The sequence below is a fragment of the Eublepharis macularius genome, unplaced genomic scaffold (assembly GCF_028583425.1).
Source record: "Eublepharis macularius isolate TG4126 unplaced genomic scaffold, MPM_Emac_v1.0 Eublepharis_20, whole genome shotgun sequence".
In the NCBI taxonomy this organism is placed as follows: Eukaryota; Metazoa; Chordata; class Lepidosauria; order Squamata; family Eublepharidae; genus Eublepharis; species Eublepharis macularius.
Genome location: NW_026559722.1, coordinates 190,957 through 209,370, shown reverse-complemented (window position 1 = coordinate 209,370; position 18,414 = coordinate 190,957). Strand labels below are relative to the sequence as shown.

At 42.3% G+C, this 18,414-nt stretch overlaps 1 long non-coding RNA gene across 1 annotated transcript; it reads left to right on the top strand.

Moving 5' to 3' along the window:
* The first annotated feature begins 385 nt into the window (after nucleotides 1-385).
* Nucleotides 386-9,405, top strand: LOC129346671 (uncharacterized). The gene is made up of 5 exons (XR_008598825.1): nucleotides 386-477; nucleotides 3,616-3,655; nucleotides 4,452-6,415; nucleotides 8,436-8,478; nucleotides 9,183-9,405. It is a non-coding gene; the product is annotated as an uncharacterized LOC129346671 (long non-coding RNA).
* The last annotated feature ends 9,009 nt before the right edge of the window (nucleotides 9,406-18,414 follow it).

Sequence of the window (18,414 nt, the reverse complement as noted above, 5' to 3'; positions counted from 1 at the left end):
GCCCCATTATTCAATTGCTCAGAGCTTAAAGTGCTTGTTTTTGAGAGAGAATAGTTACTCTTCATTCACACATTGCTCAGCAATTATGATTTTATCTCTCTAAGAAAGAGTGTCACCAGTTCTGGTTTTCTTTGATTTTGTGGAAATCAGAGGTCTGGACTGCAGAGAGGATTTCATGTCCCAGTTCCGGTGCAGTTGGCTTGTTTCATAACTTTTTCATTAGTCGAACACTGCCAAAGCCATTCTTTCAATTGGAATGTCCACAAAGCCCTTTTAGTATCTTCTTGAGGTGTTGAGTTTTCTCTGTGTGAAGAAAAAAGTCACTTTTAGAGCAGGAAATAGCTTATTACCGTCATTCTCCTCTCACCCCCAATTCTGCAGTTTGAAGATTGTGGAAGTCACGCCACACAAGTCTCTAGGGAAGATTACCCAAGGCGTCTTCCTATCCCGCTTTCGGGATAAAACTGAAGGGCAAAGGTAAGCTTTTCTGGAAAGCCTCTTGTGTATAGAGGCTCAATGGAATATTACTTACCAGATATAGATTATTGCCATGACATGAAAACCGTCAACATTTCTGCACATGAAGCCTCTGCTGAAGGGGCAACACCTTTTCCTTCCTGCTTATCCTCATATCCTTATATCCTTTTGCAGCAAGAGGCCCCATTGCTCAATTGCACAGAGCACAAAGTGCTTCTTTTTGAGAGAGAACAACTACTTTTCATTCATGCTTTGCTCATCATTTATGATTTTATTCCTCTCAAAAAGTGTGTTTTCAGTTCTGATTTTCTATGATTTTGTGGAAATCAGAGGCCTGAATTGCAGAGAGGAGTGGATGTCCTGGTTTATCTGCAGTTGGCCTTTTTCATGCCTTTTTCTTCAGTCAAATAATACCAAAGCCATTCTTTCACTTGACAAGTCCACAATTCCTTTTGGCACCTTCTTGAGGTGTTGAGATTTCTCTGTGTGAAGAAAAAAGTCACTTTTAGAGCAGGAAATAGCTTATTACTCTCATTCTCCTCTCACCCCCAATTCTGAAGTTTGAAGGTTGTAGAAGTCACGCCACCCGTGTCTCTACGAAAGATTACCCAAAACGTGTCTCTACGAAGTATCATGGTTTACATGTAAATACAGTTACAACGTCCAGTCCCAAGACTTGTATATTTGTCCTTTGTGTCTCCAGCATAATAATTGCTAGAAGACTGAATCCAAAAAAAGTTTACTGGAAGGAATTAGGTATTGGCCAGAGGAAGACTTTTCTCAAAACAAGCTGAAAGAGTCTGGTCCGGCAAGGCTCGTAGTCTATTGTCAACTTCTTTAAAATGCCACCTCCATCTCACCCTTTCAGAGGAAAGGAAAAGGCCGCTTCAGAGTTCTTGCCAAAGAACTCTGTTTGTTCTGCAAAGGCTACCTACAAAATAAGAAAGAACAAATATACATAAATAAGTCTTGGGACTGGACTTTGTAACTGTATTTACATGTAAACCATAATAATACTTGGTATATGTTGATTTTGATGCATGACTAATATTATAAGTCATATACACGGCATAGGCTTTTTGATTATAACCCCATTTTCTGCCTCCTTGAGCTTAGGCTCCTTACTTCCTGGTTAAGATATCTGACATACAGCTGAAAGTGCTCAATCGGGGTTTGGGTTATGTTCCCATCCCCCATTACAATAGTTTTCAAACAAGGTTAGGTCTATTTAAATTAATCAAACAACTCAAACTTAAAGTCTTCTTGAGTAATAGAGATCCTTCGAATAGTGGCCATTTCCACACCTCTTTCCCCCCACACAAAATTCCACAAAACTCATGGAACGATGGTGTCTTCATGGTGCAATTTCCCATCATGACTCTGTTTCGTGGTGTGATGACATCAGAAATCACACCATGAAATGGAATCATGATGGGAAATCATGCCATGAAGACGTGTCGCTCTGTGAGTTTTATGCGATTTTGCGTGAAGAAAAGATGTATGGAAACAACTAGTGATCTTGCGCCCTAAATCTTCCTTTGTACCCAATATTAGTCATCCCAATATAACAACTTTTGAAGTGATGGTTTTAAAAAACAATAAAAAATTAGAATCACAACCAGTGAGTTCCCGCTAATGTGAGCATGTGAGCAATCGCTTACAGATTCTGACTCCTCTGCTCACAGCTTCTCAGATGTAGCTCACAGATACTAACCCTCAGGTGGCCCCGCCCTCCCAGTCAGCCAGCATCTGCAGGTGGGCCCTATATGGATGAAGCCTCATCCCACTTCTCTCCTCCCTTCCTGGCTGTGGTTGGTTTGGCCCCCAGGGTGGTGCCAGAGAGCGCCTCCAGCCACTGCTGGCTCTCTAGCTGGGGAACAGAGCAGAGCTGAGTGATCGAGTCTGGCCTGACTCATGCAGCCTGAAATCACTAGGATCCCCTCAGCCCCAGAGAGCTGAGGAGAGGAGGTAGCGTCTCAGCCACCACCATGGTGAAGGCATCATTTAACTTGGCCTTGGCGCAGAAAGAGGCTGAAGCATTGACTCACAAAAGCTCATCTTGAAATGAATTTGCTAGTCTTTAAGGTGCCATTGCGTGTCTGCTTTATTTTGTAGCAACAGACTAATACAACTACCCCTTTGTAATCAGCATGGACATATCCATTTTTATACAGAAGTATACTCTGATTTTTGTGGCCCTTTCACCTAATGGCTTTTGTTGTTAAATTGATTTGATTGTAATCAAAACAATTTGATTTTAATTTTTTTTAAAAGGAGGTGCACTCAAAACTTTAATGAAAGTTGTTTCAGCTCACAAAGCAGATTTTTAGCTCACAACACTGGAAAGCTTAGAGGGACAACCACAACCTACATGGAACAATTTATCCCAAGAGGAACAGAGAGCCCTGGATAATTTTCCAAAGGATCCAAATATAACTATCAAAGAAGTGGACAAAGGGGTGCAGTTGTAACCATAGAGTTGCGTACGGATTTGGAGGTTGACTAATAGTGTATTTTCACAAAAGTCTATTTTGGACATTGTACCCATACAAAAGACATGTTTTTGTAGTAATAATTTTATTGAAGATTAAGCGGCATTGATTTAGACATCTTGGTAAGCTTTCACGATTGTTATTTTTCCTTTGATAAGCTCTTAATTATGATACTCTCTGAATATTCATGCTGGACTGGGCAAGTTGTGTAGTGGAACTACAGTGAACCTTTCATCTATAGTCATCGATCCAGAGGAGTTAGCCATGTTAGTCCGTAGTACCAAAATAGTAAAGAGTCCAGTAGCACCTTTAAGACTAACCAACTTTATTGTCGCATAAGCTTTTGAGAACCACAGCTCTCTTCGTCAGATGCATCGTCAGCTTTCGAGAACCACAGCTCTCTTCGTCAGATGCATCTGACAGACAGGCTCAGGAGGAAATTACAACATTTCCAAGCCTGGCTGCAGAGCTTGTTTGCCACAGAGGAGACTAGGAGGGGGTGAGACAGGGACATCATTCCCACTCCTGCGTTGCTCCTACAGTCCTGAAGAGCTGAGATGGGCAACAGCTGAAAGTGTCGTCTGCTGCCCAGCCCTGCAAAAATGCAAGCCCGCTACTACAACCAAGTTCTCTTTTCTCCTTTCAGGAATAGCCCTCTGCTCATATACGTCATGTGGATGAACATGGTAAGAATGTTGTGAGCCACTCAGGAAACTCAATGCAAGCGCTTCCTCTCCCCACCTTGCAAAGATTGTACTTTTTTATCTTACCACCATGGTTGCAGGACATGTTGTCCTGCATCTCTCAGCATCCTAGATTAGATAGCTAGAAACAATCCTATCTGAAGGGAGAACTGTCCGTGCTGCTTTGAGGAAGGGTGGGCTAAAAGTGAGAGAGAAATTGAGGAGTTTGTAAAATACCTACTCAACATGTACGTTCTAATATTGTATTTACAAATTCCCACTACAAGGCCAGCCTACTCTTTCCATTATCTAATCTTCCCAGGAAGGAAGACAACGTTTAACAAGGTTCTCTTTGAAGCAGCTGCAGCTAAACCAACCCATTTTGGGTCTGTTGGCTGTATTTCAAGTGGGTCTTGTAGGGTGAAACTTGTCTCACTTGCTTGAGTCACCTGGAATGTTTGGTCAGTGACCATGTTTTGGAGTACTCCTGCTCTACTCTAGTGGCCAACACAGAGGTCCGTCTGTGGGCTGTGATCCTGCGGCCTGGACTTGTTGATGTGGCGATTCCCTTTTTTATTCTGCAGGTGCCATTCCTCCAGTATCCCCCAAAGGGTTCTTCTGCCCTCCCACACAGTAGCTGGAGACTTTGTTTTTTGTTCCACCTCATTGTCCACTTAATCAGCTTGGATCCCCAATCAAGAATTAAATTATGTCACAATGAACAAATGCAAAAAAAAACCCCCTATGGTTTCTCCTTGTGGTTTCACAAGTGTTTAGTTTCCCCTGCATCTCCTTTCAGATCATGGTTCAAAGATCAAACGGCAGCCGCACACTGCTTGGTGGCCCACCTCCCTTCCTGCCTCCACAAGGCACTGGTGTGGACATGGCTGTGAGTGGCAGCACCCCCTCGGCCATCCTGTCGGCAATCACCCCTCGCAACCGCTCTGCAATGGTATGGAGGCAGAGCAGCAAAATTCTTGAAGTTTACCAGGGGTGGGGTGGGAAGAGGAACGCTGCAGCATCTGCCACCAAACATTTTACAAGTACAGGTCCAGTTCTCATGCAAAGGGACTGGCTATCGAGATACCAGCTAGCCCTCATCTGGGCACAGCCAGACAAAATGCTAGGGTTTCTTTGAGCTCTTCTGCCCTCCTGGGATGTGCATGATGACCTAGTCTGATCAGGATGGTGGCATCCAGGGAAGAGGGATTAAGCCTGACTCTTCACACTATTTTCCTGATCAGAAATGGCCCCAAGGAGCTACTGATCGTCCCTTCAGGTTAAGGATACACTGATTCCTTGCAATCAGAAGTGATCAGCTTCAGGGGAAAGTAGTCAAATATTTGATTATCTAGAAGCCCCTTATAGACTTTTTGCAAGAAACAGAAAGAGATGAACTAATAATCTGTGCTTGTGAAGATTAAGGAGAGGGAAAAATATATAAATGGAAAGGAAAAGTAGCTACTTAATGATTATTTTAGAATTAGTATATAATATGTATTAATGTTAGCATCTTTCAAATGGAAAATGGGTACCTACTCCTATTTATATAAGTATATTCTTATCTCCTTTTTTTCTTTTTGTAGGTTTTAGAATTTTAAAATTTTAATGAAACTCTATTTTTAAAAAAAGATCAGCTGAGGTTTCCTTGATAAAAGCCAGAGGCAGGAGATGTTCCCTGATTGCTAGGAGCCACTCTGCAGCGACTGAAGTGTAATGCACAGCATTACGCTGGGCCACAGGGGCGCTGCGTGTTATGGGGGTTTTGTCACCAGTTTTATCTGTTTTAATTTTGCACTGTCCATTTAATTGTTATATTGTATATTATATTGCATTTTAATTTGGTTGTGATCCACTCTGAGCATGTGCAGGGAGAATGGATTATAAACAAAGGAACAAAAGACTGAACGAACGAAATGAAGAAAGGAAGAAATGAAGAAAGAAAAAGAAAGAAAAAGAAAGAGAGAAAGATGGGGAAGGTGGCACCTGTGGGAGGGAGCCAGAGAAACATTTTGAAGAGATTAAGCAAAAACAGGCTTACATAGGAAGGGGGAGGAGGTTAGGAGGGGAGCACAGTTTGACGCAGGGGTGGCTTCTTGAAGAGCCATCTTGCTTTGAAGAGGCGCTGCTTAAATAAAGGCAAAAGCACATGTTGCAAAGATAGCATAGGTCCCCCACCTCCACCATGTTCTTTCTTCTGAAGGAAGCCAGACCTCGTAGCACTGATCTGGAACTTCAGTGTTGAGGTGACCCTGTATATGGCACAGCAGTTATCACTGTTTGCTGAAAGAGTGGCTGTAATTGCCGCATCTTTTTGTGCCTGCTTGAATTCAAACAGAAAGGCATGTGAGTAATGTGCTGGGTAGAACGTATTTTGGGCAATGGTAGTTATAAGACCTTAGTGTTCACCTGTTTTGGATTTTGTCTACTGAAACTACATTTGACTTCCTTGGGGTAAGTGGCATATCAACTAAATAAATCACACGGGACAGACTTCAGGGCAGGTTGCCTTGAAAGTGAGGGGGTGGCACTGAGGAGGTACTCACGCTTTCACATCTTCTGGCAGGTTTGGGACAACAGTGTATTGGCAGCAGAGGAACAGAGAGGGATACCCAAGGTCAGCAATTTCTGCATTGCCTTTCATTGGAGGAGGCTGGCAGCTGAGGATAAGACCAGTGGCGGACATCAGAAGGACCACGAAGACAGCGCCTGCTCTTCCAGGTCTACGACACACACCAATTTCATTCTGTGCAATGATTGCAAGTATGTTGAATCAGGAATCTGATTTCTTTCTTCTTAATTGCAACATGTCATTTATAGAGGCATGGTAGGGAATCTGCTGCTGTAACATAGTGGTTAAGTGGCTGAGCTCCGAGCAAGCACTCTGCTGGTCTGACTCTCACTCCTGCCATGAGCTCAGCTGGTGGCCTTGGGTGAGCCCCTCCTCTCAGCCCAGCTCTCCACCTCTATTGTGGAGATAATATTAACGCTAACATTGTTCACCACTCTTAGTTGGCACTGATTTGTCTAGAAGAGCAGTATATAAGCATACTTATTATAAAAGCTGTTGTAGCATAGTGGTTGAATGGTTGGGCTGCAAATCAGCACTCTGCTAGTTTGATTCCAACTACTGCCATGAGCTCTGCAGGTAGCCTTGAGTAATTCACTCCTCTCAGGCCCAGCCACCCCAGCTGTATTGTGGGGTTAATAATAAATTTACTTGGTTAACCATTCTGAGTGTGGCACTAACCTGTCCAGAAGAGCGGTATGTAAGTACATGGTTGTTGTTGTTGTTGTTATAATCATCATCATTGTTGCTGTGGTCATTATCATTATTTTATTATTATTATTAAAAGAGCATAAATTCAACTGTTAGGAAGTAAATGGAAGTCAGGATTATTTTCTTGAGTGCTTCCACCCCACTCGCCCAAGGACCATAACTGACATATAAAAAGCCTCACAGGCTGGGCACATCTGGAGTTGGTAGACTGCCTTTTGCTTCTATTCCATGAAGCCCCTCCCTCACTGATTCTCCTGTACTCTTTCAGGCTGCTGAAGAAGGGGATGTAAAGGCTAAGTTTGTTGGCATCAGAGGTCCATTGATTTATTACACTGCCAATCAAGCCAATGCAACACTGGACTTGATTGTCAAATCTGGTGGAAGACCTGCCAGCAATTTACTTTCTCTAAAGATTGTGAATGCAGATTTCAGCCTGCCACCACCGAGCCTTTGCAGACATTGCTTGCCAAGAGGGCCAGGGCTACCACTTACCCTGCATTGACTTGCCATCTAAGGCCCTGCCTTGTGCCAAAGTCTCCTGTCATCACTGCATTGTCTGCACCCAGGCAAGGTATCAGCATCTCAAAAGGACTGACAGGGTGTGGCTGGAGAGCAATCAACTTGCCCTCCCTCCTCTTGCCTGTTCTTAGCCAAGAGAAACTTTTTAAACTAGGAAAATAGATTTCGATGCAGTCTAAACCTCCAAAATAAAAAGCAATTGTCTATTCCCTCATTCAAACTCACCCCCCCCCTTCCCCAGCCAGCCATTGCACCTCACCAGCTCTTACAAAAGGTGTTGGATCTTAACATCTGAGCATGGAAAATCTTTGGAAACATTTTCTTTGCTTGTGGCAATTTGTCCTGTACAGTTCTGGTGTGAAACTGTGTGAAATGGTGAAATGGATACGGTTGTTGCTAAAGAAGCAGTGCTTTTCTAAGGGGTTACCACATTAACTGGCAAGGAGCTCTGATTATCAAAAGCTCATTTCCTGGCAATCTAGTTGGTCTTTAAGGTGCAACTGGACACAAAACTTGCTCAGCTTGAAGAAATTACAGTCAGGGAGCACCTTTGTAGTAGCACAAGTTGGCAGCCATACTGGGTATCTAACAGCAGACCAAACTGTCCAAGAGATGCAAGATGGCAACTAATGTGCCTAGCCCATCTGCAATGCTTGCACCCTGACTAAGTTACTCTGGGGAGCTCATGGACTTCTCCTGAAGAGCATTTCCTTGATTTTGTCGCTGGAGCCTGATCTTCCTTGATGGCATGCTGGCACCTTTGGAAACCAAGCCTGGCCTAGTCCAGAAGCCAAATGCCAACTAGCTCATTGCCCTTTGGATACCTGTATACCCCGTAAGCTAGTGGATCTACTGAAGAGCCCACTTGCTTTATTACTGCAGTTATTTTGCATAAGGAGGCTAGACTAGTTTTAGGACTGGCAGTGAGACATTCGGCAGGTTGACCCCTATTCAAATTACCCAGTTTCTTCCTTTGTTTTACAGCCCTGATGACCTTTTAATTTCTTCACCTGTGGCTGGGACACATGTAAGTACATATCCATTGCTTTGCTCTTCTTCAGAGAAGGGGGGAAGGGGAAATACAGCAATGCAAGTGGGGCTGGTCTCCAAAGGAATGTAAGCTGCTTTGCATTCATTCTGCTCTGCTGCTTTATTTTCATTTGTGACTCGTGAGAGAGAGGGAGAGAGAGAGGGAGTGAGTGAGTGCAAGCCGAGTGGGGCTGGTCTCCAAAGGAACGTAAGCTGCTTTGAATTCATTCTGCTCTGCTGCTTTATTTTCATTTGTGACTCGTGAGAGAGAGGGAGAGAGAGAGGGAGTGAGTGAGTGCATGCCGAGTGGGGCTGGTCTCCAAAGGAACGTAAGCTGCTTTGAATTCATTCTGCTCTGCTGCTTTATTTTCATTTGTGATTCGTGAGAGAGAGGGAGAGAGAGAGAGAGAGAGAGAGAGAGAGTGAGTGAGTGAGTGAGTGCAAGCCGAGTGGGGCTGGTCTCCAAAGGAACGTAAGCTGCTTTGAATTCATTCTGCTCTGCTGCTTTATTTTCATTTGTGTCTCAGGAGAGAATGAGTGAGTGAGTTCATAGCTTATATATCAGTCCAAAACAGACTAAGATAGCAAAGTCCTATTCCATTCGCTTTCCAGGAACAGGGCAAAGACTCCAGGTTCATGGAGGAAGACAGTAAGTGTGTGTCTATTCAAAAGATAAATGTTGTTTCTTTCCTTTTCCTTCAGGTGTCTACCAAGATGCAATGTAGATGGTACAACATGACTCAGCCCTAGCTGTGGCCGGCTGGCAGCAGATGTCGTTGGATAACTTCCTCAGGGGATGTAGGATCCCTGTATCTATTATATAAGCAAGATATAATCATCTTCAATAATGGGCATACTCAAACCACTTCATATAATGGTGCATACTCGAACCACTTATTCAAATAAACAGTTACTCACCTTGAAACAGTGCAATTCTTTCTTAAAACCTAGAGAGTGATGCAGGCACCCTTGCTCACGCGTCCCTCCCAAGGTTAACAACAGTTTATATACTAACATACACCTTCCTCCCATGCATGAAGCAATCTCATTCAAAGATACAGTAACCATGACTTGGCTCAAATACAAAAACCATTTCATTTAAAGGTACAGTAACTTTCACCCAACTCCAAAGGTCCAGTGTCTAACCCAGAAAGCATTGAAGTGAAAGCTCATTATTTAGCCCATGGGGTTTAAGGCTATTCAGAGAAAAAATCCATTGGGCTTCTCTTCTCAGTAACTCCTTGTTAGTGCACTGAGAAGAAGTTGGCCATGCCACAAATAACACTGACACCTTCATATCGGTCGGGGTGTGCTGTGTTTCAAGGAAATGATGAGTTAGAGAGGCTTCCTCCACTTTGTTCTTAACTCTGGAAATACGTTCCAGAATCCTGACTCTCAGAGGTCTGATTGTATAGCCCACATATAATTTAGGGTAAGGGCAAATCAACAGGTACACCACTCTGGAAGTCTGGCATGTGATGAAATGTCGGATGGTGATTTTCTTTTGTGGTACAGGTATGTCCAAAGAGTCACCCTCTATCATTAATGGACACATGGCACAATGGCCACACCTAAAGTTGCCTGTAGGTCTATCCATACCCAGTGGTCTGGTTATATCTGTATGGGACACAATATCCTTCATATTTCTTGTTCTCCTGTAGCTGATACATGGTGGTGATGCACACCCATGGATGTCAGACACTAAATTCCAATGGCTATGGACTATGGTTTGTACAAATTTAGATAGAGGTGAATAATCTAGAGCCCAATGTAGTCTATCCTTTTTAGCTCTAGCTTTATTCTCAAAAAGGCTATTCCTAGAGACCCGTGAGGCTCTAGTTAATGCCCTTTGTATGGTCTTGTTAGGGTAGCCTCTATTAATGAATGACTTCTGCATAACAGCACACCCATAATCATAGTCCTCTTGTCGTGTGGAATTCCATTTTAATCTCAGAAACTGTCCGTATGGGATATTGTGTCTGAGATGGATGGGATGGTGGGACTCAAAGTTTAAGTAGGCATTCCTGTCTGTAATCTTAGGGCATATCTTCAATCTATCATCACTCCCCCTGAAGACAGTCACATCTAAGTAATTGATTTTGTGCTGATCACTATTCCAAGTGAATTTGATATTCTCATCTAGCGTGTTCAGCCAAGAGCAGAAATGTTCCACAATGGAATAATCACGGATCAAAAAGAATAAATCATCAATGTACCTTTTAAAGATGACTATGTACTCAAAGTAGGGATTGGTATGATTCATGATGTATTTCGCCTCCCATTGTGCCATAAAAATATTGGCAATGCTGGGGGCAGCCGCACACCCCATTGCGATGCCCCTCACCTGAAAGAAGAAACTGTTCAAAAATATGAAATAATTTTTTTCCAGTATCAAATCAAGAAGTTGGAGTAAAAATTCAGAGCTTGGTCTACAGATGTGTCTTGCATTCAGCACATCAGACACCACCCTCCTGGCCATGTCATGTGGTATGGACATATACAAGGAGTTAACGTCCATAGTCAATAAAGTGAAACCCTCCTCAACTGGAAAATTTTCTATTGTCTGTATGAAGCTCCTAGTGTCCTTTATGTAGAAGGGAATGGTGGGAACCTCCGTCTGTAGGAAAGAATCCAGGTAAAACAATCTGGCTCTCAAATTCATCTGTAGGGACTGTGCTCTGTAAGAGATCTTTCACTCTATCAGCTTCTTTAGTAACCGTAACCGCTTCTTGTTGACACGTGGCTATCATGAGTACCATAAGATCGAAAGAACATTTATTGAGAATAGATGCCCACTTGGTTTTGAACTCCTCCCTGTCAGCAAACATGCCCGGGGGCTTCTGAATTCTTAAACCTCTTGGTATCTGTTGAGTTTGATAATATTCGTATAAAGTAGAAGCATGAAGCTCCAATTTCATTGATTTGGATTGCAAAAATTGTAGGGTTTCCCAGTCCTCTGGGGGGGGGGAGTAATGTCCCACTTCCTAGGTTTGAGACTAGAAAAAATCCTAGACTTTTCTTCTGAGTAAGTGAACGTATCCTGATAACTAGACATGGCTTCCCAATATTCCCTTCCCTCAGTTTTCTTCTTGCCACCGCTAGGAGAAGGATGTCTGCTTCATAGGTCCGTGTTTGGATTCCATCTTACTTGATTTTGGTTGTGATTTGGACTGTTTACTGGACTAACACTTCTTCTGGCTGATTTGGACTTCGTTTTGGACTTGGTGTGTATTGATCCAGTTTGTTTTGATGACGCATATCTTCCTACCCCTCGATGATGACTTCTAAGGCCTTCTTTAAGCACTGTACTCAGTGCCAGATGAAGATGATCCGTATGGATGGACATGATCTATGTTTGATCTGCCTCGGGGAGGGCCACAACATGCCTGCATGTCAGAACTTCACTCTGAAGGTGAGGCATGAGAGGGCCCAATGGTTGAGGGTGTTGTTATGGCAAAAGGTGTTAGATGGAGATGAAGTGCCTAAGTCCCCTTCTGTGATAGAAAAAACACCATTGTCTGCCCCAAAGGCGGGTCACAGTTCAGGTTCTGTGGTTTCATTGAAGTCGATCCCGAGATCGGATCCGACAGGTAAGTCGACTCCAAAGTCCGATCCGAAGGGGAAGATGACTCCGAGATCAGATATGACAGGGAAGAAGTCGAGCTCAAAGAGGTCTTCAGATCCAAGAGCCAGTTCGGAACCGCCTCCAAAGAAGCCAAAGAAGTAAAAACATCGGTCAGCTTCATGGTCTAAGCATCATTCTTGGTCTCCACGGCCGGAGTCTAATGATGTTGGTTTCACCATGTACGCCATCACCCCATTTGTGCTCCCCGGACCATTCTGTCTCTGATGGTGAAGTGCCGGATCCAGTTATTGACCATCCAGCTGAAACAGGTGCTGTCGGCACCGGGAGGGAGGCGGTCTCTGATTCCAGGACCGGGTTCAACTGACCATCATCGGATCCAAGAGCACTCTTCAAGGCGACCATGTCCCACGTCTTCCCTTTGGAGTCAACATCATTCATCTAATAGGGAGGGCTCAGGTTCAAGACGCTTGCCATACAGCACCATCATGCCTGCTGCATTCCAGCCCCGTATCATTGTCAATGGAAGGGAGCGCCCTCGGGATATGAGCCATCAGATCTGAGGCCCTCAGCATCCAGGGAATGTGGGTAGTTGCCTCCACCGTTTCCGGATGAGGTCCTGTCAACTCCTGCTTCTGAGGTGGAGGAGAGTACTCTGAATTGGGGTCCAAGTCACTGTCAGGTTCGTCACCAGATGAGAACGTGGGACCTAGTGCGAGTTCTCCTTTTGAGGATCTATGTGTATACAGACGACCCGAATGGCAAAGGCACTGGATATTGACATGTCATCTGCCATCCCAAAAACTAAAGATAAGTTGCTTTGTTGTATTTATGGTGATTCTCCAGCAACAGTGGGTTTTCCAATGCTAGAAGGCCTGGAGGAGATAGTGCAGAAGGTTTGGAAGGTGCCCTCAGGGTTGCCAGCTACGTCGAAATGCATTGAACAGATGTACAAGATCAAACAGGGTACATGGCAAGCATTGATAAAACACCCTCCACTGTCATCCTTGGTAGCTGAGGAAATTCAGCATCGCAGTTCTGGCTCCCTCTCTGCTCCTCCAGATAAAGAGGGAAGAAAAATTGATGGTTTGGGGAGACACCAATATTCTATCTCTGCTTTAGGCCTTCACATTGCCAATTATCAAACAATTATGGCAGGATATCAACTATATCTGTGGGAGAAGCTGTCCTCTTATGTCGCTGACTTGCCAGAGGATAAGAAAGCTGTCATTTCTCTCCTGCAAACGGAGGCCGTTCACTTCTCAAAGTAGCAAATGAATGCTGGGAGCCATGCTGCTGATACTGGGGCTCGTGGGATGTCCACTGCAGTGCTTTTGAGGAGGCATTCCTAGTGCCGTTCAACAGCTCTTCCAATGGAAACAAGAACCAAAATAGAGAACTTACCATTTGAGGGAGATTCCTTGTTTTCCAGCACCACAGATGAGGCGCTGAAGAAAAAGAAAGAGAATAGGCAGATGGCCAGATCATTGGGAGTGACTTCGATAGGTAGGTCTAGATATAAACCACGGTACTCATTTAGATACAACCCATACCAGTATCACGGGAGATATCAGCAATGCCCTTATTTTCAGCAAAATCCCACAGCTCAACGCCACTACAATGTTTCACAGTAGTCAAGAAGGTGTAGACATTACAAACCCCATCCATCACAAGCCCCTGTTCACCAGAAAGATTCTCAGGGTGCAGGGAAGCAGTTCTGATAGGACATAGTGACCTCTGCACAGAGTTTTTCTGACAGACTGATGCCTTTCTTTTCTAAATGGGAGATGATAACAACTGACTCATGGGTCTTTTTTTAAAAAATAAAAATTTTATTAAGTATATTGAAGGAATGTTACATATAAGTTTTTCCAATTATTCTCTACATATCAATATCAATTACCTTATAATTATCCAGTAAAATGTACATTCCCCACCCTCCCTCCCTCTTTTCTCTAGACCCCCAACAGCGCTTAAACCCTTTAAATTCTTTAAATTTCCCCTCTATTCTATTACTGTTATTCATTCTCAAAGGTAAAGTTCTTAGATAAAACATAACCCCATCATTATACCCCCATCAATAATTATCCATAGACCACAATTGGCCTTTTACATCCCACCTGAGTTCCACATAATCTTTGAATTTTTCCCAATCTTTTAGAAATTCATTTGAACTTTGTTCCTTCAGTTTTCTAGTCAGCTTGTCCATTTCCACCATGTACAGTAATTTTTGTATCCATTCTTCAACATCTGGTATCTCCTCTTGTTTCCAATATTGTGCATACAGTAATCTTGCTGCCACAATCATGTACCACATTAATGTTCTATCCGTTACATTAACATTTTCCATATTCAGTCCTAACAGAAACATTTCAGGACCTTTCAACAAATTACCCTTCATAATTTTCAACATTTCTGTATATATCTTAGACCAATATTGTTTTGCCTTATCACAAGACCACCACATATGGTAGAAGGAGCCTTCATGTTGTTTACATTTCCAGCATTTGTTTGACATAGCATTACTCATATTAGCTAATTTTTTCGGTGTTAAGTACCATCTATACATCATCTTATATCCATTTTCTTTTAAATTAACACATGTAGATATTTTCATAACATTTTTCCACAAATATTCCCATGCATCCATTGTGATCTGTTTGTTAAAATGTAAAGCCCATTTCACCATTTGGACCTTAACCACCTCATCTTCTATATATCATTTCAATAGCAGTTTATAAAGCTTAGAAACTATCTTTGTTTCATTCCCTAGCAGAAGTTCTTCTAATTCTGAGTTCCTAGTTCTGAAACCCACTTTCCTTTATCTGATTCAAATAAGTCTTTAATTTGTCTATATTGTAGCCATCCATATTTAAAAGGTATCTCTTCTTCTTTCTTCATTTTGACTGTATCTCCTTCCATCTGCAACAAGCCCTTGTACGTTATCCAATCTTCTCCTTGATATTCTGTCTACGGTTTTATCACCTCTGCTGGAATTATCCATAGAGGTCTTTTCTCCTCTATATATTTTTTATATTTTTGCCAAACCGAGAATACATTTTTCCTTACGTAGTGATGCAGAAACAGACCATCCATTTTATATTTCTCATACCATAAATATGCATGCCAACCAAAAAGATTATTATGACCCTCCAATGTTAACTATTTACGATTAGTTAAGTTAACCCAATCTCTCAACCATGTCAAACATATCACTTCATGATATAGTCTCAGATTTGGTAGTTGTAGGCCACCTCTTTCTTTTGCATCACACAGCACTTTCATCTTAACTCTTGGTTTTTCCCCAGCCCATACAAAGTTTAATAATTTCCTTTGCCATTTGTCAAATTGCTTTTTCTCTTTTACAATTGGGATTCTTTGTAATAAGAACATCACTCTTGGCAATACATTCATTTTCACAACTGTTATATGACCCAACGACAGATTCAATCTGTTCCACTTTGTCAAGTCTTTTTCCAGTTGAGCCCATAATTTTTCATAGTTATGCTTAAATAAGTCTATGTTTTTCATTGTTAATTCTGCTCCCAAATAGTTTGTTTTTTGGACCACTTCACACTCCGTGAGATTCATTAGTTCAACCTGTTTCGCTTTCGTCATATTTTTACAGAGCAATTTAGATTTTGATTTGTTAATATAAAAACCTGCCAGATCCCCAAACTCTTTAATCCTGTTTAATAATAATGGTAATGTCTGGACAGGTTCCTCAATAATAAACATCGTCTGCAAATGCTCTGAATTGATAAGAGAAGCCTTTAAGTTTTATACCTTTAATACTTTGATCTTCTCTTATCTGTCTTAACAATATTTCCAGTACCATAACAAACAACAATGGTGAAAGTGGGCATCCTTGACGCGTACCTTTTCTTACCTCGAACTTTGTTGTCAAATCATAATTTATACACAATGTTGCTTGCTGGTCCTGATAAATTGCCTTTATAGCTTCTATAAACTCTTGACCCAGACTCATCTTTTCCATTACTAAAGACATGAAATCCCAATTTAAATTGTCGAAGGCCTTCTCTGCATCCGCAAACAGAAAGGCTACCTCTTTTTCAGGGTGTTTATCGTAATATTATATAGCATCAATAACAACTCTCAAATTATCCCTTATTTGTCTAGTAGGTAAAAACCCTGCTTGTTCTTCTCCAATAAAATCCATTAAAAATATTTTCAGTCTTTCCGCCAAAACTCTTGCAAAAATCTTATAGACATTATTTAACAAAGATGTAGGCCTGTAATTTTTAACATCTGTTAAATCCTGCGCTTCCTTTGGGATCAGCGAGATATTAGCTTCATTCCATGTTTTTGGTACTCCCTTTTTCCTCATTATCTCATTCATCAAATTTTGTAAAACTTGCACCAAGTCTTTTTTCAAAATTTTGTAAAATTTAGCTGAAATTCCATCTGGACCTGGTGCTTTACCCAGTTTCATCAAATCTATAGATTTTAAAATTTCTTCTTCAGTTATTGGAGTGTTCAAAGTTGTCCTCATGGAATCCAAGATTTTTGGTAACTTTCTCTTGTCCAAATATCGATCTGTTTCTTCTTTACTAATTAGCTGTTTTTGGAACAGGTCATGGGTCTTAATGATTGTTAATAAAGGTTATGGGTTGGAGTTCGCTTAGTTGCCTGTGTGTATTGGGCCTTCAATGGCAGTAAATAATAACTTGGTTGAACTAGAGGATGAAATCATATCTCTTCTGGCCAAGAGTGCTATTGAAAAAGTGTCATATGAGGAGTCTGGGAAGGGCTTCTTTTCTCGTTTCTTCCTGGTCCCCAAGAAAGACGGGGGTTTACGTCCTATTCTAGATTTAAGGGGCCTTAATGCTTTCCTTAAGGTTACAAAATTTTAGATGGTCACCTTATCTTCAGTTATTCCCTTACTGAAGGAAGGTAATTGGTTTGCTGTCCTTGACCTGAAGGGCACTTATTTTCATATAGGAATACGAAAGGAGCATAGGAAGTACTTAGGTTTTTTTTAGCAACAAAGGGTATTCTGTTATAGAGTACTCCCCTTTGGCCTGTCCACAGCACCACGGCTGTTCACAAAGTGTGTAGCACCTGTGGTGTCTTCAACAACAGGGCTGTACCATTTTTCCGTACTTGGATGATTGGCTTATTGTGGCAGGCTCAGAGGCTAAACTACTGCAAGATGTAGACTTAGTAGTAAGCACTTGCAGGCGCTTAGGTCTGCTTATAAATTTTGAAAAATCAAAGCTTGTGCCCTGTCAAACAGTGTCTTACATTGGTGCAGTATTGGACTCTATGGTGGCAAAAGCATTGTTGCCCCATGAAAGAGCTAAGTCAATTAAAGGTATAATTTCTATCTTAAAGAAGAATCGTTTCCAGTCTGTGCGCACAATTCAATGTTTGTTGGGGCATATGGCTGCTACAACCTCAGTGGTGCCATTTGCACGACTTCACATGAGGTCACTTCAGAATTGGTTTGTACGTAGATATAATCCTATGCAGCACTCTCCCTGCTTGAGGTTTTCAGTGCCTAGGACCATACTGTCATCCCTTAACTGGTGGTTAGAGGATGAAAATTTGCTTAAGGAAATCCCATTTGGGCATTTGCACCCTGACATCACAGTGACTACAGATGCATCATTGCAAGGCTGGGGGGCCCATTGTGGGTCTTTGTTTGTTCAGGATGTATGGTCAGAGAGAGAAAGAAGGCTACACATTAATTCATTAGAATTAAGAGCGATACATTTTGCACTTGTGTCCTTTGCAGCGCTTCTCCGGAATCGTCATGTTTTGGTGCAGACGGACAACACAACTGCAATGTATTACATAAACCTACAAGGTGGTACTGCATCAATGACTCTCTGCAAGGAGGCCACACTCATCTGGCAATGGGCGATTCTGAATGGTGTAACAATTCAGGCTATACACATAGCAGGATCCAACAATGTTCAGGTGGATGTGCTCAGCAGGGTACTGATGTTGGACCATGAATGAGCATTAAACGAAGAATACATTGATTTGATTTTTTGGATCTGGGGTTCACCAGACAGAGATGTCTTTTCTACATCAAAAAATGCCAAGGCTCAAGTGTTTTGTTCAAGAGCAGGGAGCGACCCCCTGTCCATTGGGGATGCTTTCCAGTTTGTGTGGACCCACAAGCTACATTATATATTCCTCCCATTCCCATTAGTGGCAAGGGTTTTGTGCAAAATAGAGAAAGACAATACCAATTGCATTCTGGTGGCACTGTTTTGGCCGAGGCAGGTATGGTTTCCAAAACTGTTAGAGCTGTCCAGACGGACATATGTGCACTTACCTCCTCGGCTGAGAGGAAGTGAGGGTGAGGTATACCGCCCCTCC